This window comes from Podarcis cretensis (assembly GCF_951804945.1).
Source record: "Podarcis cretensis genome assembly, chromosome: 14".
NCBI classification, from domain to species: domain Eukaryota; kingdom Metazoa; phylum Chordata; class Lepidosauria; order Squamata; family Lacertidae; genus Podarcis; species Podarcis cretensis.
In genome coordinates, this window is record NC_137183.1 from 38,798,029 (window position 1) to 38,819,594 (window position 21,566).

The following is a 21,566-nucleotide window of genomic DNA, read 5'->3' on the forward strand; positions in this document are numbered from 1 at the left end:
CACACACACACCTCCCTGTATGTGATTAAATGTCTTGAAATCTGCTTCTGATTTCCTCGGGGAGTTGACTTTTTCCTTCTCTCTCTCTCTCTCTCTCTCTCGCCCCCAACCCTTGGATTTATTGAAACCTTTTTTTTAAAACTCCCATTTAAAGGCAGCCCGACGCTGAGGCTCAGTTTCTCCACTGTTGCATTTCTCCCACCCCCCTCTCTTCCCACCCCCTCGCCGCTCTTTCGGTCCCTCCCAGCGAAGCAGCCCTTCATTGGGTAGTTCAGAACGAGCGAGCAAGAGAGAGACGCAGGAGCAGCAGCAGCAGCAGCAGCCGGGTGGCAGCGGGCGAAGAACCCAGAGTCGCCCTGAGCCGCTGAAGCAGCAACCACGCTGACTTTGGGGTGGGTGGGGGCTGGCTTTGTGGATCCTACCCCCCTCCACCACCTTTCTGTGTGTGCGTGTGCTGCTGTTGCAACCAGCTGCACCAGCAGAATTTCTCTCTCCAGAGTTCCAAACTCTTTATTTTCCTTTTCTTAGCCAAGACGATTTGGGTGTCTGGAATTTACACTCCGCTGACATCTCTCTGCTGGGCGTTGGAGTGGAACTTTCTACCTGTTCTTGTCGCAGTAAGTTGTTCTCCCTCCCCACCCGCCCTGCAGTGTTAAATGTTTATTATTTTTTAAAAGGCAATAACATATTTTCTTTCTTTCTTTCTTTCTTTCTTTCTTTCTTTCTTTCTTTGCCTATTTGTATCTGGAAGTGGGGGAGAAAATCTCTCTTTCCATTTTTGCTTACTGAATAGATTAAGAATCGGCTTTTACACACACCCTCTGCTAATTCAGTCCTGTCCAAAGTAAATAGTATTTAATGGGACTTTTTATTTTTCTTTCCATCTATTTCTCTCTCTCCTCCCCCCTCCACCTTTCCTTTTTATTTCCTGTTTAATCCTTTCAGAGCTTCTTCTTGGAATTTCAATCGAGGGACAGAACTTCTAAAACCCTTTCCATTTGATAAATCCTGCACTAACTCTTGGTCCCTATGGCGTGTGTGAGAAAGTTAGTATTATATAACAAATTGGCACCTTTAAGCAATTTGTCGACTAAAATAACTGTCCCGCTGCTCAGTTTGATGGACAGTTTTTATATAAGGGAGAGGCAGGGGGGTCCTTAAACATGGTTGTAGGCAGATCGGCTGGTTCATTCTGGAATAAACTTCGGGAGATGAGGGAGAGAAGTGGAAGAAGAGGTGGGTGTGTTCAGAATAATGGGTCCAGCAAGGCAGGTGGGAAGAGAATGCATGTTCTGGCTTTCAACAGCTGTAAGACGGTACAGGAGTTGGTTAGACCTTGAGACTGAGCAGGGCATAATTTTACATGGACATGAGAGACAGAATCCTGGGACAGATGTGTTGCAAGATTGTGTATAAGAAGGTGGCAGACTCTTTCCTTAGAACTTTTTCTTTTTAAGCAGAGATTGGGTAGCTGCCTATCAGGGTTGTTGTAGCACCAACTTTCCTGCACAGGCAAGGGGTCAGCCTAAATGACCTCTGAGGTACCTTCAAAAATCTATGCTGCTGTGCATGCACATGACAATTTTGACTTTGTGTTTGCAAAGTGCGATTTCCGCAGGGTTGCCAGATGTCCTTTGAAAAGCCCATCCCTGACATCACACATCAGGGATAAAGGCTTGGGTGAGAGGGCTTGTGGATTTTTGTGCGAGCTCCATCAATTTCTCCTGGAGACATTGTTGGTAGATGGTGCCTAAGAGGTACCCTTTTGCTCCGAACAATACCCATCCCATATATTTCCCAGAGAATAGTCACTTTGGAGCTTTTTTCCCTTTGGCTTCCTGGCATTCTGGTGCTTTAGCTATAATTTCGTTATCCACCACTCTGCAGAGACTGTCTACTTCCCAGCTTTCTTCTGTATCGACTGGGTGAACTCCAGTTCAACCTGAAGCAGGTGGGTCAAGCAGCCCTTTAAGGGATGTCTGTCTCACCCTCTGCATTCAGATCCCAATGTTTGGGGTGTGCATCTCAAAGTATGTGGGAGGGAGGGAGTTGTGTTTTTTTTGCCAGTGGCAACTGGATTTGTTGCCCCCCACCCACCCACTTCCCTCTGCTGCTTAACGCTTTAGAGATTTCTCCTCTCTAAAACTGTTCCCAGATGAAGTGAAGTGCTGATTTAATAAGCAACTGCTAGCATGTGTGTTTTGGCACCAGAAATTTGGCAGAATTTTTTCTTTTCTTTTTAAGAGTTAAGGCATCGTCTGAAGCTATGTGCACACACACACACACACCCATCCCAAATAGAGTATCTGCTGTTCTGGCATATGAAGCCTGCATGTAAGACTTTTTTTTAAAAAAAAAATTACTGCTATTCTTTGAATAAGGAGCATAAGAAGAGCCTTCCTGGGTTAGACCAAGAATTCATGTCATTCAGCATCCCATTGGCCAGAGTGTCCAGTCAGAGGGCTCTGAGAAGCTGCTAAGAAGGACATCGGAAAGCTGTCCCTCCCTTGTTTCTCACCATCCGGTATTCACAGAGAGACTACCTCTGATGATGGAGGTTCCATATAGCCATCATGGCTATTAGTTTAGTTTTTTGGGTGGACCATGAATTTGTCGCCTTCCAAAGCACTCTAAGTCAATTGCTGCCACAACGTTCTGTGGCAGTGAATTCTACAAATGAAGTGTTTTGTGAAGAGGCTCTGTTTTTTCTTTCTGTGATTGGAGTGCGCTTAGATTCATATGTTATTCTGAAATTGTGTCTGGGGTGAAAACCTTATGCAGAATTCTGGAGAGCATGTGCTTGCTATTTCATGACATTTTGGTTGGTCTGATTAAAGGTATTACTCAATCGTTGGTTTTGGTCTTTTTTTCTTCTGGACCAATGCAGCTGCATTCACTTTATTTATTATTTTGCATTTCATGTTGAGTATCGTTCTTTAGAGTAATGAACCCCTCAGCAAGGCAGATGCTCTTTCCAATGATTTTCTCCCTCCATCCCCAAGATGCTGCTATTAATTGGCAGAAGTGCTATACAAGCATTGTGTTTGCCCTCACAACATCCCTGAAAGGTAGACTAGCAGTCTTCCTGTTCTTATTTACTCAGTAGCCTGTGCTGTGTGGTTTCAAAAGACAAGAAGGGGTGTTCTTTAGCTCAAAGAGATGTTAGAAGAAGAAAAACAACAACCATCTTACAGACTGTTCCTTAATGTTTGAAAATCAGGTTCTCCAGCATTTGAAATTAAATGGGCTTGTATTAGCTAACAGAGTAGACTCACTGAAATTAATAGCCCTAACTTAGCTTGGCTGTTATTTTCAGTGGGTCTATTTTGAGTAAAAGTTAGTTGGCCGCACAGGATGCGGGTGGCGCTGTGGGTTAAACCACAGAGCCTAGGACTTGCCAATCAGAAGGTCTGTGGTTCGAATTCCCACGAGAGGGTGAGCTCCCGCTGCTCAGTCCCTGCTCCTGCCCACCTAGCAGTTCGAAAGCACGTCAAAGTGCAAGTAGATAAATAGGTACCGCTCCGGCAGGAAGGTAAACGGCGTTTCCGTGTGCTGCTCTGGTTCGCCAGAAGCGGCTTAGTCATGCTGGCCACATGACCCAGAAGCTGTACGCCGGCTCCCTCGGCCACTAAAGCGAGATTAGCGCCGCAACCCCAGAGTCGGCCACGACTGGACCTAATGGTCAGGGGTCCCTTTACCTTTACCTAGTTGGCCGCAACCCAAGATATGTGGCATCTTAATGTTCTTGAGTGTGCATGTATTTGCATTGACATGCATGGGAGATGAGTTGCCCAGTTTTGAGCTCTAACTTCTAAACCATAGAGGAAGAGGTGAAGCATGGTGCGGTTAGGTCAGGAATGGGAGCCAAATGCAGCCCTCCAGTCCCGTCTGCCTGGCCCTTAGTACTCCCCCAGGCCACACCCTCTTTCCCCAGGCCACACCCCTCACAGGCCTCTTTTTTGAAAAAAAGCCCTGGTGCATTTTTCAGAACTGCAAAGGAGGGATCATTAATGAAGATCCTCTCTGCACATGTTCCTTCCTGTTACCCCATCTTCCTTTATGAATCCACACCCATCCACCCACCAGCATTCAGCAGATGAAAATTAAAAACTTACTGTACTTATCAAAGTACAAAGATAGCCAGATGTTAGCAGATTTGGCTCAGCTGAAGAGAAAAAGACAAAGTCACAAACACTGCCCCTAAAACAAAAATGTTTTGCCTTTATTATGGGAAGAGGAAACCCATACGTTCTGCAGGCAGAGCAAAGGAAGGAAGTCTTGCAGAGTTCCTGGAAACTTGTGCTGGGATGAGAAAATGAGAAAAAGCTTGCAGCGGAGATGTGCTGGTGCACAACAACACAAAGGAGCTAATACATTGCTCCGCCTCATGTCTCTTTGTGGCAGGGAAGGGTTTTAGATCTGACTCTGAAGAACTCAGCCTGATCATTCTGCTGGTCAAAACATTCTCCATTCCCTTGCTAGCAAAGGTAAAGGTAAAGGGACCCCTGACCATTAGGTCCAGTCGTGACTGACTCTGGGGTTACAGCGCTCTTCTTGCTTTATTGGCTGAGGGAGCCGGTGTACAGCTTCCGGGTCATGTGGCCAGCATGACTAAGCTGCTTCTGGTGAAACAGAGCAGCGCACGGAAACGCCGTTTACCTTCCCACCGGAGCGGTACCTATTTATCTACTTGCACTTTGACATGTTTTCGAACTGCTAGGTTGGCAGGAGCTGGGACCGAACAACAGGAGGTCACCCCGTCGCGGGGATTTGAACTGCCAACCTTCTGATCGGCAAGTCCTAGGCTCTGTGGTTTAACCCACAGCGCTACCCATGTCATTGCCAAATGGGCTTGCGCTGCTCTGGAGACTGGAGCTCGTCCCTGCCTGCCTCAAAATGTAGTCAGCAAGGTTTAATGTAAGCCAGGGTTCAGCCCTGGGGCTACCGATGTAGTAACTGAGGTACTTCTGAGCATGTGCAGAGTGCATTTCTCCCATGAACAGGAAACCTATCCTCAAATGCATGTGGGCTTAGGGGCAGGTTGTCTAGATGAGAGCAGATGGCATCCTAGGAAGCCTCAACTCCACCTGCCCAAAATAGCCGTCCTTTTACAAGGTCCCTTCAGCTGGAGCTTCTCCAGTCTGGTTGGCCACCGTGAGAGGGGATAGGGCCATAGCTCAATGGTAGCACATCAGTCTTCCATGCACAAGGTTACAGGTTTAATTGGCACCATCTCTGGGTTGGGCTGGGAGACGGGAGATCCTTGTCTGAAACCCTGGAGAACTGCTGAAAGTCAGTGTAGATGACACTGAGCGAGATGGACCAGTGGTCTGACTTGGTATTAGGCAGCTTCCTGTGTTTCCTATGGATTAGATGGGCCTTTGGCTCTTGTCAGGTTCTCAGGGCCCCTGCTGAAGCAGATTGAAGCTGAGCTCCAGCTTCTGATACTGCTAGTGCCACCTTTTGGGATAATTTGTGTTGTGTGCCTGCTGGCAGCAAGTACCAGTTGAACATAATCACCCCTCTTCTTATCATGTGTTTCTCACATTTATTATCGCAGGCTAATTTCATTGCTTATTCCCAAACACTTTATTGGGAAGGCTCATCACAACCCGTTTGCCTCATTTGAGAAGTGACGCTCTCGGATTTGCCAGGGAGTGCTGAACTCTCTCCCCATTTCTGAAATGTGTTAACAGTTTGGAGAGGGGGAGATGTTGTGAGATGCAAAAGGGGGTGCTCCGAAATGAGAAAATGGACCCTCTGGGTTCCCTTTTTTGGAAGGGCTGTCGTTCTGTGGAAGAGCTACCAAGCATAATCTCCAGTTAGGACTGGGAATGTTCAGGGACAGAGAGCTGTCCCCTTCCTAATAGTGTGAACAATGATGGTTATTGAAATAGAGAGCAAAATCTCCACACATTTAAATTTTAAGGTGGACATTTTGCAGCCAGGGTGAGAAATCTGTGGTCTTTCAGATGGTGTTGGACTTCAACTTCTTTCCCCATGATCTGTGGTCCCAGGGAAGATTATGGTCTTCTGTACCTAGTACTATTTAAAGAAAGAAAGAAAGAAAGAAAGAAAGAAAGAAAGAAAGAAAGAAAGAAAGAAAGAAAGAAAGAAATATGCATTTTATTTTATTTAACAAAATTAATATACCGCATGATTGCAATGAAACCTTTACGTGGTTATATGTGTGTGAGAGATAGATCACTAAAGCACAGTTAAAACAGGTGCAGGCGGTGACAATTTTGCGTGTGTCCCATTGATGTGCAACCGCTGACATGCGTGGCATTTGTGGCCCCGGTGGGGACGGATCAGAATGGGCTTACATGTGACTGCTGACATGTGCAATGATCTGGAACGCAACCCCTGCACAAACGGAGAGTTGTCTATATTTTAAAACATTCAAATGATCATTTAAATTAACACAAAGCTAAAAACACATGTCAAATTCCACATCTCAGGATAACACTTAAAAAGTGTTTTAAGCAGGTGCTGAGAAGAGTGCAGCAAAGGCAGCTGTCTGATGTCAATAGGCAAGGAGTTCCAAAGTGTGGGTTCTACCAACACTAAAAGATTGATTTCTTGCAAGTACAGAACAAGGATCACGTGAAACTTGTAACAGTGCCAGCTCTGCAGATTGAAGTGGTAGAGTGGCTGTGTATGGGGTAAGGCAATCTTGCAAGTAAACTGGTCCCACGCTATTAAGGACTTTATATACTAGTGCCAACACCTTTTAGTAACACATCTGGGTTTAAAACACAAAAACAAAACCCAGATGTAGCTGCCAGCTACGCAATTAAAGTAATATCTACTTTGTCCCTGAGAGAGACAATCAAGCCTTTGGCGATGCATCTACCACCTGAGCTAGCATCTGTTGCAGTTGTCCTTGCATCTGGAAGTGAGATAAGTGGATGGAAAAGGCCCCCTTGGCACTAATCCAGGTGCTGATTCATCTGACAAAGATAAGCACTTAGGGGAAAGGGCTGTAGCTCAGTGGTAGAGCACATGCTTCGCATGCAGATGGTCCTAGACTCAATTCCGGGCATCTCTGAGTTAGGCTGGGAAAAGACTCTTCTTGCTTAAAGCCCTGGAAAAAGCCACTGCCAGTCAGTGTAGACACTACTGAACCAAGTGGACCAATGGTCTCACCCAGTATAAGGATGCAGTTGTGTACAGCCTGCAGACGTGTTTGGTGCAATTTTTGTGGACACTGTGCAGGAGCTGGCATGTGAACGTCAACAAAGGCATTGTGCCGGCTACACAAGTAGTCAGTTCATTGGCTGATTTGAGATTGGCTGTTTCCCTGCAATATATTTTCTTAAAACAGAGGGAGCCAATGGGCTTTCTGAGGCTGGTTGTAATTGCATGGTGTTAGGCTAAAAGCACTCTGTTGGCGCTCAGAGATGCTTTAGTCTTAAGCAGTACTTCAGAAACTTGATCCAGTGGGGTGGGGGTTAGGGATGGGGGATAAATCTGGTCTAGTTCACATTGAAAGGCGAACCTACCTAACCTGCACATTCTGAAACATTATGTGAACTGAACCACAGCTATCCTTCAAAATTCGTACTTCTCCAAACCCTGCAACGCCATTCTCCAGCCAAGTAGCGGGCACGAAAATCCACACAGTAGGGTCAAGTGTGCATAAAACTGCATTCTATTGGAGAAAAGAACAAACCATAATGCCTTGCGTTAGAGGAAACTGCATTGCAAAAAAGCATGTATATTAGGTAAAACAGCATAGGGATATAAGGGCACTAGGAGAAATTTGTATTGCAAGGCTGATTAATTTTCATGAAGACTGAAAAAAAAAAATCACAAACTGATGTGGAAATGCAGAGAATGTGCTTGGAGATTAGAAAACCAAGAAACCGAAACTGACAGACTTTCTCATCCCTACCTGGAAAGGACTGAACTTTGTAATTAATAAAGCTCTGGGCACAGGAGGGATGTTTTGCACATGGAAATAGCTTGGTAGGGACAGGTGAGTTACCAAGCAAAGCTGTTGGAGAGTGAGGAGACCTGAGGACATCATCGTGATGATGATATGCAGGCACTGCTAGTCAAGTGGGACTCTGTACCTCAAACAGTCTGTTTCAGAACTGTTAGCAGATGCAAAGTCCATGAGACATATGTATCCTTGGTACAAGGGAGGCAAGCCTGGGAGGATGGGGCCCTGACTGACTCCAGCTACAAAAATTGAGGCTGCTGAACAAGCTCTTAGGTTTTTCTTGAAGGGTTATTGCTGCTGGGTTTTTTGTATCTTTATTTTAGATATTGTGATGTATGTGGATATCGTTCAGTTTGGTGCTGCTTTTTTTACAATCTTTTATTTATAGTTTATGACTACTTTTGTTATGTTGCAGTTATGTGCATTTTTCATGTTGCAAGCCGCCTTCAGCATGGTTTCAACTGTGGAAAGGTTGGATAAAAATAAAACTATGTATGTATGTATGTATGTATGCGAGGAAAGTGCCTTCCTAGCCTCTGGAGTGGCAGAAAACAAGCTTGCTCCATCATCCGTGTGACAGCCCTTTAAACACAGAAATCCACATTGTGTCCCCGGCATCCCCAGATAATAGGGCTGCTCAGGTATGTGTCAGGTGTGATGTTGGTGGACACACAGAGGTCCACCCAGGGACTGCACCTGTTAAGTGGGTTGTTCAAGGAGGTTTGCAGGCAGATTTGGGATTCGTCACGCTGGCCACGTGACCCGGAAGTGTCTGCGGACAGCGCTGGCTCCCGGCCTCTAGAGTGAGATGAGCACACAACCCTAGAGTCTGTCAAGACTGGCCCGTAGGGCAGGGGTACCTTTACCTTTACCTTTACCTTGGGATTTGAGGTTTTCCTGGAGTGCTGCTTTTATAGAACAGAGGGAGTCAATAGACTTTAAGATTAGACTTAAAGTCAGTAGACTTGCTAGGTGGGATGGGGGGGCTCAAAGAGGGGACAATCCCATTAGGGAATTTCACAGTCATACCTGGAAGCCCAATGACTAACCTGTGTCCTTCCAGATATGGCTGAACAGTCAACATGGCCAATGGGCAGTAATGATGGGTGTTGCAGTTCACCAACATCTTGAGAGTTACAGGTTTGGTGAATCAACAAATGTAGAACCTATGGAGCACCAGATAGTTTTTATTTGCTCATTTGGTGTTTTGGGATCCTGCTGTTCATCAGGGAGGACTTCAGAGCAGCATACATTTTTAAAAAATCAACGTGTTGATAAGTTTACAGAAATCATAAATAAAATTAAAAACTCTAGCTCTCATAAGCCCCAGCCAATGAGAGTTGGAGTCCTGTAACATGTGGAGGACCAGAGGTTTCCCCATCTCTGCTATTAAAATGCCTGAGGCGGTGGCTGCTAGTTGCATGGTGTGGGATAGGAAGGCACTCTGCATGTGCTCAGAGATACTTTGTCCTTTGCTCCCCCCCCCAAAACTGTGTAGAATTTTGTGGATAAGGGACCATTCCCAGATTCTGCAGCACTTAACAAATCTCTCTGCCGAAGTTGATTTTTTTTTGGGGGGGGGGGTAAAAAAAGTGCATGATTTCTCTGTGAAATATATTCTGGATATTACAGTCTTGGCTGGCATTCAGACACAACATAAAGCTTAGCAGTATAGTTTAAGTGATATCCATTGCCAAGAACTGGACTGCAACGTATGAGCATTTGTCTCTGTCTACCAGCTCAGTGCTGCTGTGTTCTGCAAATAAGTTTTGCTGCATGCCCTTTTTGAAAACTTGCAAAACATTAATCCTGTTCCTCTTCAAAACAAACAAACAAACAAACAGACAAACAACCCTATCCCCACGATTTACAAAACAGCACTAAGGACTTTGTTATAAAGCAGATTGCTTTGTTCCAAGATTGGGACGGTCGGGCAAACCACTACAGGAGTTCTGTGGGGCTGTGTTTAAAACAAGACACACACACAGACACACAACAAACCTCACATGCAGCCACGCCATGTGGAATCAGATCAGTGGTAATAAAGCTCTTTGCATACCAAGTGCTATTCCCCAGAACACGTGAGGCAGCCAGACAATGCAGCAGGAATGTGTGAAGGGGTTTAGGATGCCTAGGCAGGGATTAAGGTCCTGTAAAGCAACAAGTTGGATGCTATTAAATGTTAATAAAGGGCTTACGGCTGGGGTGGATGTGCCATTCCAGACCAGGTTTCTTAAAGGTACTTAATCGCCAAGTGTCTCGGTGGGCTGCCGTTGGACTGCTAAGCACCTCGGACCGCAAACTGCAGCAGGGCTTAGATCTGAAAAACATCCTCTTTTGAAAAGCCACATCCTGCATTGTGCCCTTCAACATTTCTAGGCTAATGCAGGTGATCAAGGGAAAGGAAAGCCTCCTTGCTTGCTGTCTGAGGGTACAGACGCAGTAGTGGCTTGAAACACAGCAAAATTGTTCCTCCCCACCTGCTCTGCGTTTCAAGCTGCTTTCTTACATTGCCATACACACCAGAGAAGAGGTGGGCATGTGTTCACTCAGTGGCCATTGCCTGAGTTGTTTCTCTGCACTAAGGCTGTCATCTGCACCTGTGCAACGGCTGCCTGAAATGTTTGCACAGTTAAAGTGGATTACTCTGTCACCGCAGCCCACGTGTGAGGAACTTTTGGTCCTCCAGATGTTGTTGAACGACAACTCCCATCAGCCCCAGCAAGCCTGGTTAGGGATGATGGGTTTTGTCGTTCAGCAATATCTGGAGGGCCAAAGGCTTCTCTGTGAAATATATTGCCCTGGCTCAACAAATCCACTTTTAAAAAGTGGGCTTTTGTGGTTAGGAAAGTGAGCAATGCACTGAGAAATGTGACCTGAATAAATGATTATTGAGAAGGCATGTAAACATCCTGCAAACAAATCAGGATGAAGCTTATTGAATACTCAGTAACAGTCTAACATCTGCAGAAGCTTTGTGAAAGGAAATTGGGATGGATGCGCAATGAAAACAGGTTATCTGGAGGAGTCCTAAATAGTTTGGGAAATGGATATCTGAAGGGCTCCCATATGAACCTGCCTGTGCGCAGTCATATTTGGGAGAGATCCTGTTCCATATTCCTTCTGTGGGTGGGTCGTCTTGTACTTGGTATATTCCGTGCCACAGACTGTGGAACTCACTTCCTGCAAGACCTCCCTCGGCTTGCTTCCTACATGATATGGTGACTATTTATGCATTGCTAAAACAGAGAGAGCACAGGTTTAGGGAGGCGGCATACATTTATATGGCACTGCCCCCCCCCCCCCCCCCGCTTCATATTGCCATGTGGAGTTGCAGCAAGAATGTCCATCATTTTGGTATGAACTGTGTCATTTCAATGTTCCATACCAGGGGTCACCAACCTTTCTGGGCCAGTGGGCACATTTGGAATGTTGAGAGAGTTCCGTGGGCACCAGTCTCAAAATGGCTGCCACGGGGTGTGATGTATGACAAAATGGCTGCCACAACAAAATGGCGGAAAAAAGAGAGGACCACAAAACAGTATGGTGAGTGCAGTCCCCTCAACGAATCCATGGGGAAAAGGCACCTACATCAGCAACTGTTGCACTCAATTACTCTGTTCAGAATGGAAGAGTGGATGAGTGCAATTTTAAACATTATATTCAGACAAATTCAGACTTCAGTTGTAAATTGTTTTTCTTGGAATCTTTTTAAATATTTTGAGATGTGACAACTCAATAGCACAGACTTCCCTCACAGTTATTTGGAATTTAAGAAATAAATTGAATCCAGTGACAACTGTTAAACATACTAATTTTTAGCATGCCTGAAGGGTGAAGCCTATAAATAAATGTTTCCCTTCGGAATAACCACGTGAAAAAAAACCCACGTGAAAACCAATTACAACTTTGATTTTTGATTTGACTGGTATGGTTTCTATTCCCGTTGCCCATTTTGACTTGTAATCCTTCATTAGGTTACTAACTAATCTTATGAAATAATGCACTTCTCAAATGGGGGAAATTCCCCAGTGAAAAAACTTTCCATTTCTTGACAAGCTTCCTTGGAAAATTTTCTATCCCAAATCACTGACTCTGCATAAATGTAGGTTTAGCTGCATGACATGAAATACAAGAGATGTTACTAACAAGTTTTACTAAATTTAGATACCGGGTCTCAAATTCTACATAAGCCAGCTTCAGTGTGTGTGTGTTTGTGTGTATTGGGGGTGAATTATAATGGTAACCAAAAGCATCTAGGAGTCAGATCTACTGCCTCATCTGTTCAGTTTGTGGTGGGACACATATACTAAGCTCAATGAGCCCACAGCCTAATTTCAAGCAGCCCTTGATTTAATTTCCTACGGGTAGCAAGGAGAGAGGAAATGGCAGGAAAGTGGGCAGTTGAAAGAGGAAGAGGGTGCTTTCAGACTGCTGCTAATTTCAGGTGGGATTCAGTCCTATACCAGCAAATTCTTTTCATGCAATTGAAGCTGATTTGGTGCTCTTGCACAATCCTCCCCCCTACTTTGCTACCATACTTGTACTTTTTGTGATAAGCAAAGTGATAGGAAAATGCACTGGAAGGTGTGGGTTAATAATTTTTTGATGCAATGTCATACAACTTCCCCGCAGACCAGATCATAATGGATGCTCTGTAAATGGCTGACACTGTTTAACCTCCCCCTAACTTGTTTGCACAAAGGTCACATGCATACCATACATACACCATATGCTTAAAGCACATTTAAAAATGCATGGCTTCCCAAAAAGAATGCTGGGATCTGTAGTTTTCCCTCACAGACACGCAATTCCAAGACCCCTTAAGAATCCTGCAGCTCCCAGGATTCCTTGGGGGAAGGCATGTGCTTTGAATGTATTGGGTGAATGTGGTATTTGTGCAAACAAATCAAGATAAATGCTCAATAAACAGGACTTTTGGAAATGATCAGAAAGAAAAAGGAGGGTGACGCGGGGGGGGGGCTGGAAGGCAGAGAGAGAAGGAGAAGGAGGGCTGCTAAGCTTTTGCCTTTGGTCCCATGCACCCCAACAGATTCCCAACAGATTCCCCCCAAGGGAATTGAGCCCTAGACAGAAAATAGGTCCTGTCACCCTAGTTGTTGGTGCCTATTGTAGGATCCCTTGGCCCTCCTGATGTTGCTGAACTAGAATTCCCATCAGCCCTGCCCATGATTAGCTGAGCAACATCTGGAGTTCCCCACACCTCTTGCAGAAGAACAATGTTTTCCTAGCACACCTTTACCCAAAAAGAACTAACAGCTTTTTGACTTTTATGTTTGCAGTGTAAATGAATAGCACATGCCGCAGAGTAATGCGTAATTCTGGAGGGGATGGGAACTGGGAAGTGATCCTTGGCATGAGAATAAGATCCCATCCACGCCATACATGTGGCGCAGTGGTGTAAACCACTGAGCCTTGGGCTTGCCGATTGGAAGGTCGGCGGTTCGAATCCCCGCGACGGGGTGAGCTCTCATTGTTCGGTTCCAGCTTCTGCCAACCTAGCAGTTCGACAGCACGTCAAAGGGCAAGTAGATAAATACGTACCGCTCCGGCGGGAAGGTAAACGGCGTTTCCGTATGCTGCTCTGGTTTTGCCAGAAGCGGCTTAGTCATGCTGGCCACATGACCTGGAAAAACTGTCTGCGGACAAACGTCGGCTCCCTCGGCCAGTAAAGCGAGATGAGCACCGCAACCCCAGAGTCATTTGCGACTGGACTTAACTGTTAGGGGTCCTTTACCTTTACCTTTACACCACTTTAACAGTCATGACTTCTCCCCTAAGAATCCTGGCACCTGTGTTTTGTTAAGGGTGCAGAGAGGGGTTGCAGAACTACAATTCCCAGCACCCTTAACAAACTACAGTTCCCATGATTCTTTGGGGGGAGGGACACCATGACTGTGAAAGTGGTACAAGAGTAGGTTGAGCATAAGGTGTGTGTGATAGGAGATGAATGCTGCATCCATCTGCCTGTTTTCCTATGTATAGTACAGTAAAAGTTTGGAGGGTATGCCATTGGACAAGATTTGACCAGTGATCTCACCCCTTCGGGAGGCAGTAATTGTCACCAACTGGAATGGCTTTGAAATAGGATTAGATGAATTCCTGAAGGATACGTCTGTCGATGGCTACTAGCCATGGTGGGGGCTGTTCTCTGCCTCCACAGTCAGAGGCTTCTGAGTATGAGTTGCTGGAAAACGCAGGAAGGGATGGTACACTTGTGCATGGATTCTGCTTGCAAGTTTCCCACAGGCTCACCTGGCTAGCTGCTGCTGTGAGAACAAGATTCTGGACTAGACTGAGCATTGGCCTTGTTGTGTATTGAGTCAAAGGATTTTATATCTGTATTATTATTGTCTGTATTTGCATTAGGGTAAAGTAACTGCCTTTTGGTTCCAGAGGGTACAGCTACTATTGGTTCATTTAAGCTGCTGTATTTGGATCCTCTGTCTTATTGGTTTCCTCCAAAAGGCAGGACTGTGATTGCCTGATATTGTTCGCTCCAAAATGTATCCTTTCTAGCTAGTTCCCTGTCCCTATAAATGTAGCTCTCCCCTCCTCAGGTCTCAGTCTTGTTGCTTTAATAAAGAAGTGTTACTAGAGAACTGTCTCCAGCATATTATGTCAAGAGAGCTGAAATCACAAACCCCACGTCACAACAGGCCTGATCCAACAGGGCTGTTACTATGCTCTTAACTGACCAAGAGCGTTCTTCTTCCTTCTTCTTTGACTAGCCAAATACCAACACTCATCTCCTTTTCCAGCTTTAACGAACCACCTTAATTCCTGAGCTCTCCAGCAGAAAAACTGGATTGTGGATTGGGTGACCTGAGTAAACAAGGATTGTGCCGGAAGGAGCAGATGCAATAAACGGGGCATCAAAAGTCAAATAGTCTCCGCAGCGCAGTGGTGGGTCCCCATAAGCATTAAGGGCAGATAAATCATATCACACTGAACCATATATGGAGGTGTTTTTGCCTTCCATTCTGGTGAGCAAAACTTGAGTCAGTAGGCCCCGGATTCATGACAGCTATTGTGGTTTGCAGCAGATGAGTGCTGTGGGTTTGTGCCTGCCTGTGTTGTTGTTGCTGCTGCTACAGAAGCACACAGCTAAAGGCTTGATTCCTTGGCGAGGTCCTCGCTGGATGAACCCTGCTGAATGAATGGGAGCTGCAGCTGAATTGTGGCTTTAAGGAAGAAAAAGTTGCTCCTTCCAAGATAAAGCACAGAATGGCAAGTGGACTGAGCGTTGACAGCCCTTTCTGATGCAGCTTTTTCTCTCTCCAACGCCTTTGTGCTGATTCTGATTTCTTTCCATTGTGTTTTGTAAGTCAAGAAATCTGGCCTCTTTTTCAGAAGATGCTAATTTCTCTCCCCACTGAGGGTGGGCAGCGGATGATGTTAATTTAAGTCAGGTTCTAAGACAATAGGGTCAGGCTCTGGGTTGAAGTTACATCAATACAATAGGCAGATTTTCAAGGCTCACGCTTTAGCCAAAGTGGTACAAGCAAAGATTCGGTGGCAAGTCACGCAGAACACATCTGCCCTTTCCTTATTAGAAACAACTAATCAGCGTTGCAAGCAGCTGGGTCATTGTATGGCCTTGAGTCCAGCTCCATCACAACGTGTGGCTTCCCCCGGGGCAGTCGGGCAATGGCTACAGTTCTGCCCCAGAACAAGGGCTTGACAGGCAGCATAGTGCAGTGGTTAGAACACTGGACTGAATTTTTTAAAGATGCACAATCCAGTTATCTCTAACTGGGAATCGATGGCTTCAAGGTTGCTGACTGTGTTTTGGCTTAAGAACCATGGATGCTGCCTGTCTATTTCATACCCACATTTCTGCTTAGCTTTCTCCTCTAGGCTAGGGAGGGGGAATCTGTGGGGCTCCCAGATATTGCTGGACCCCTGACCATCCCTAAAGATTGGCCATGCTGCAGAGCCTGCTAGGAGTTGGAGTCTGGCAACTGGAGGGCTCCCCATCTCCTCTCTGGACTTTTGGTGTATGTGTGTTATGTGTTTCCTGCATAGCTGTCACACAATGAGTGAAGTTGCCTTATATATCTAGCCTGATTGGCTACTCTAATGGACAGTAGCTCTCCATGGTCTCAGGCAGGGATATTTCCTGACTTTCTGAGATGCATTTCACTGCCAGTGCCAGGGACCTGAAACTGGGGCCTTCTGCATACTGAGTAGTGCCCTCTTTAGACTCATTTCTATGGCTTGCCTTGTGGGTCCCCCTCTCTACCACACAGTTTGCTTTTAGCTGTTTGTCCATGTTGTGTGCATGCTTTTTCTTTTCTTTTCTTTTCCCCCAGCGACACATGGAATGTTTTATCCATGTCCACAGCTGATTTTTTTAAATTTTTTTGATCTTGGCAAATTGTTAGATGACGGTAGAAACATTCCCCAGCTGGATCAAAATGTAAAGCAGAACACGTGGACCTTGGGTTGTCTCAGATGTTCCCATCTGCCCTAGCCAGTACAGCCTAATATCGGGAGCTGTAGTTCAGCAACATCTGGAGGGCTGCAGCATTCCCCAGTCCTCATGTAAAGGAGCCACAATTGAACTATGGTTCCAGCAGAGGAAACAAGAAGGTTTTTGGTGTTGCAGTGAGATGGAACCTTGTGCTAGGAGAGACAAAGAGAGATACTTCTCAGTCTGCATCCCTATTGGAATTGTTTTTAGATGCTTTAATTCCTTTAGAATTTGTGTTTTTGCTGCCATGGTGTCAGGTTTAGCGCTTCTCCCGCACAAGGCACGGAATGCTGGCAGTTTAAGTAGCTGAGGTTTATTTCTCAGTAACAGGCTTACAGCAACCCAAGCTTCCACAACTCATCCTTCGCTGTCGGAGTCAGTTGACTCAACTGGCTTCTGACGCCTCCCAAGGCCAGATATACACCACATTGTCTCCCACCTCCTGCTGGCCCACCTCTGCTCTAATCGCTTCTTGGCGACTCAGGTGCAGCCAATTCCTCCACCTCTGGAGATTCCTCTCTGCTGAGCATGTTCCTGACACATGGGCTCCTTTGGGAGAAAGGGGAGGATATATATTTGAATAATAATAATAAGGTCCTTTCTAGTGTAGCCAGCTATGTGGAGTCCAGGATGCTAGATGCACACCAGCACCTAGGCCTGGCTGGAGCCACCAAGTCACAGCTGCAGGCGCCCAACAATTGAGTGATAGTTAAAGTTCTGCCCTGAAACAATGAAGGTTAACCTCTTTAAAATATGTAAATTTTGTTTGGTCATTTATTTAAAGGTATTTCTCTCCACTCTTTAGACTTGGGAGTGTGGGGAGAGATCAGAAAGAGCCTCAGAGCGGCTACTGATCTCACTAATAGGACTGAACCTCCTTGACATCAGGCTTACCATCTAAAAGACACAGCACAAAAGGAAAGAAGGATTGGCAGGGAGAAGGAACCCCACCCCCAGTACCTAGATCTTGGTTACACCTGGAATGGAGAGAATTCAATGAGAGGAAGAGCCAGAGAGGTGCTGGTTTCTCAGCTGAGTCAATGTAGAGTCTCTCCTGCCCCACTTCTCCTTCTGCTATGGGCCTGGTGGCATCTCTGCTGCTAGTTGGGGGGAAGTACCTAAGGAAGGGGATGTTTCCGCAGAGCTGATGGAGAAGCCCTGCAGTCCCAACTCTGAAATAGCCTCATGGAACGGTGGTGGCTATTTTAAGAGTTTGAGTGTATATCTTCCTTGCAGTAACTATATTTATACTTGCACTATTCAGCTCTCTAGGGATTTAAGAGTGCAATCCTGTGCATGCTTGCTTAGAAGTAAGTCCCGCTGTGTTCAGGGCAGCTGGCTTCCTTGTAAGTATTCCATTTGCAGACTCCGGCTTTTAAAACTCAAGAATGTTTACTATAATGTTTAATTTCACCATGGACCTAGTTGCCTCTGCTGTAGAATAGCTGCAAATCAAATGCATTCAATGACATTTATGGTTATAGAAGAAAGGGGGAGAGGAGTGCATGCTCATGCTCTAAATTTGTTTCAAATGACATCTTGAAAATTGCTCCCAAAGGCAGACTAAAGGGCACTGGTTTACCTGGGACAGGAACCAAATGGTGCTTTAGGGGAAGAACATCTCCATTCATTCAGTTTTTGAATACCTTGCCTTCTGGTTACCTTTTCAGCTCATTCTCTGGCTTTGCAGTATGACTTGAATGCATGATCTATCCCTGTTAAATTAGAGGAGAAATTTGCATGTACAGATCTCATTATAATAGTGATCAGTTGCATGCACACTGTTTGCAAAATGGGCGCTGATTATGTAAATAATTTCCCCACATATTAAAAGGAAAAGTACGCAGTCTATTTTTCAAGTGAAAACAAACCATTAGTACTATTTACTTTGGCTGTTGAACAGATAGATCAGGTGCACGGGAGGGGGTTGACTCAGGTCTAGGGGATGAATGTGGCCCTCAAAACACTCCCCAGGCCACGTCTATCACTGTCCCTGCTTTGTACCCTGACTGTTTTTGCCTGGCTGGAAAACTGATGGTGCTTCTTGCTTGGAAGATTGAGAGTTGTATGTGTGTGAATATGTGCAGAAACTTGCCAACTGTACAAAGGTAAACTTCCTATCCACTGCTCTTCCCACTTTTGCATCTGCCCCCACCCACTACTGACAGGTGGCCCCCAGAAAGTTGTCCAGAAAGTTATGTGGCCCTTAGGCTGAAAAGGGATCCCAGCCCCTGAGATGGACAATTCTCAGGTCCAGAGATTATAAATGCAGGCCTTTCTCTGAGTGCCTTTTCCAGCTGAGTTTCGGCAGGTGGCCACAAGAGACAGGGACTTGTTAGTAGCAGCCCCTCCATTGTCAACTGCCCTCTCCAGAGATGCTTTCTGGGTGCCTACATTAATATATTTTCAGCACCAGGCATGACACTTTTTAATTTTCACACAAGCGTCTTAAACTCTATGTGTTTAATTTCTTGTATGACTGTTGTGTTTTAATGAAATTGCTTAATCCTGTGGAACTTGTCAGGTCTGGTATTAATTGCTGCTTGTCATGTTTTTTTTTTTTTTTTATTCCTGTTATTTATAAGGATTCTTTTTTCTTTTTTTAGTGAAAGTGCTGCTCTTTAGAACTTTATGTGAATTTTGTGGTCTTAAAAGCGTCTTTAAGCATTCTCTCCCCCCCTTCCCCCCTCCAGGAGCATGGTTGTTATTGAGCAACTGATAAATAGAAGGAATAAACAGATAAGGAGTTAAATAGATATCCTGTGACAGTAGATACACCCTCTCTAAGTGTTCCACTCCCCCAGCATCTGTCTAAGTTACTTGCCTCTAACTCTGCCCCTGGATCTGGTAAAGAGAGGAAGGTGGACTCTGCGCATCTTCACTACCTTTCACAGAGTCTGCCTCTAGCATTGCATCTCTTTATTTTGCTCTTGTTATCCAACAAGAGAGTATTTGGCTGCCAACTTGGATCACTTCAAAAAAGAACTAGACAGAATTGAATAGAATTTTATTATTACGGTCACAGGCCAGTTCTGGGTCACTTACAATATCAGGGAAATCATAAAACACAACAGGGATACATTGAATTGCAATTGTGTACAACAGAGACAATTCAGATATAGCGGCAGTTAAAAATAAATAAATAAATCTTGATCACTAAAATATAACCTAAAATTATCATTTAAAACCTTAATCATTTTGGTAGTACCTTAATCATTTGGTAGTACATTTTGGTAGAACTAGACAAAATAATTTGCTAAGGGTGTTGGGAATTGCAGCTTTGTGAGGGTGTAAACTACAGTTCCCGGTTCTTTGGTGTTGGGGAGATGTGCTTTAGATGTGTGGTGTGTAAACAGCCCGAGGGTATTTGTAGGCAAGAGCATCTTCAGGTCACTCTGTGTAATGTATACGATTACGCCATGCCCACCAGACTTCATAATACACACAAAGGCATCTCTTAATTCTCCATTACAGACCTCATGCTCTTCTCATCATCCTTCGTCCAGCTGCTCTTCAGTTCTCATATTTGCTGCCCCAGCAGAGTATTTGAAATGATGGTTAAGTGCATCTCTGGCAATCGTTGAGCCCATTGGGATAGACAGGGGTTGGCTTCCAGCTACGCAGTGCCATGTTTTAGCTCTCTTTGTAAATTTAATTCTGCCACCATGCAGAGCAAGTTAGCATCTATCGAGCAATGTTTCTTGGAAATTAATCTGTTGCACTTGTGAGGGGGCTGGGGGGAGGAGAGGGAGATGAGCAGGGGTGCATTTGCCAGAGGAGATACCAGATTTTTTTCTCCTCCTCTGTCATTTCCAAATAAGGCAAAGAGTCTCCCAAGAGAGACACAGGGAGGGAGAGGTAGATGTGAAAATATACAGGAAACTGAACTTTCCTCCCCAGCTGACTAGGAAGGAAAGGGGACGGCCGTGGCTATCGCACTCGGAGAGCATTAGAAATGATGTTGCAGGGCATAATTCTGATCCACTTGGGATGCATAGAGGTCACCCAGTGGCCTTCTCCATCTGGAATCTCTCTAGGCTGGTATCACTTAACAGTTCTGTTATTGTCCGGGTTGTCATCTTTTATTAATAATCAGCCACAAACTCTTTTCTACAGCTTGGGATAAAAAAACACACACCTCCCTTTTTCTTTTCTTTTTTGAAGAAAGAATGGTGGTTGATTGAGAATTCATCTTGGCCTCTTAGCAGCAGTACCTGTTTGAAGAACAGCTATTTTCTCACCACAGGTCCGGATTAGTTATAGAATCACAAAACTGTAGCATTGGAAACTACAATCCAACCCTCTGCAACAGAGGGACTATAACTAAAGAATCCCTTTCAAGTAACCATCCAATCTCTGTTTAAACCCCCCCCCCAATGAAGGAGAGTCCAACACCTTCTGAGACAGTCTGTTCCACTGTCTTCCTGCCAGAAAGTTCTCCCGAATGTTTAGTCAGAATCTCCTTTCCTGTGATTTGAATCTATTAGTTCAAGTCCCACCCTCTGGATCAGAAGCTTGCTCCATCATCTGTGTGACAACATTACAGATACTTAAGATGGTTATCATATTACCTCTCAGTGTTCTTTTCTGCAGGCTAAACATACCCAACTCCCTCAACTGTTCCCCATAAGGCTTTGTTCCCAGACCCCTGATCATCTTGGTTGCCCTCCTCTGCACACATTCCAGCTTGTCAATATCCTTCTTAAACTGTGGTACCCAGAACTGAACACAGTACTCCAGATGTGGTAGAATAGAGTGGTACTATTTCTTCCCCTGATCTGTTGATGCAGCCCGGAATTGCTTCAGCTGTTTATTTATTTTTGCTGCTGGATCACACTCTTGACTCATATTAAACTTACGGACCACTAAGACCCCCTAGATCCTTTTAACATGTGTTGCTGTCAAGCCAGATGTCTTTCATCCTATATTTGTGCACCTAATTATTCCTGCCCAAGTGCAGAGCCTTACATTTGTCCCTACTGAAATTCATTTTGTTGGTTTGAGCCCAGTCCTCCAATCTTTTAATGTCATCTTGAATCCTGAGTCAGTCTTCTGAGGTATTAGCTACCGCTCCCAGCCTGTTGCTGGTGTCTGTAGAATCTGTACTCGGCACTGGGATTT

At 45.1% G+C, this 21,566-nt stretch overlaps 1 protein-coding gene across 1 annotated transcript in view; it reads left to right on the forward strand.

The window, feature by feature from the left end:
• The first annotated feature begins 248 nt into the window (after positions 1–248).
• Positions 249–21,566, forward strand: part of NTN3 (netrin 3) — a 115,208-nt gene continuing 93,890 nt past the window's right edge. Inside the window, exons 1-2 of the mRNA XM_079952388.1 lie at positions 249–392; positions 529–617. The gene's annotated coding sequence lies outside the window, so the exon portion shown is untranslated. The remainder of the gene's footprint in view (positions 393–528; positions 618–21,566) is intronic.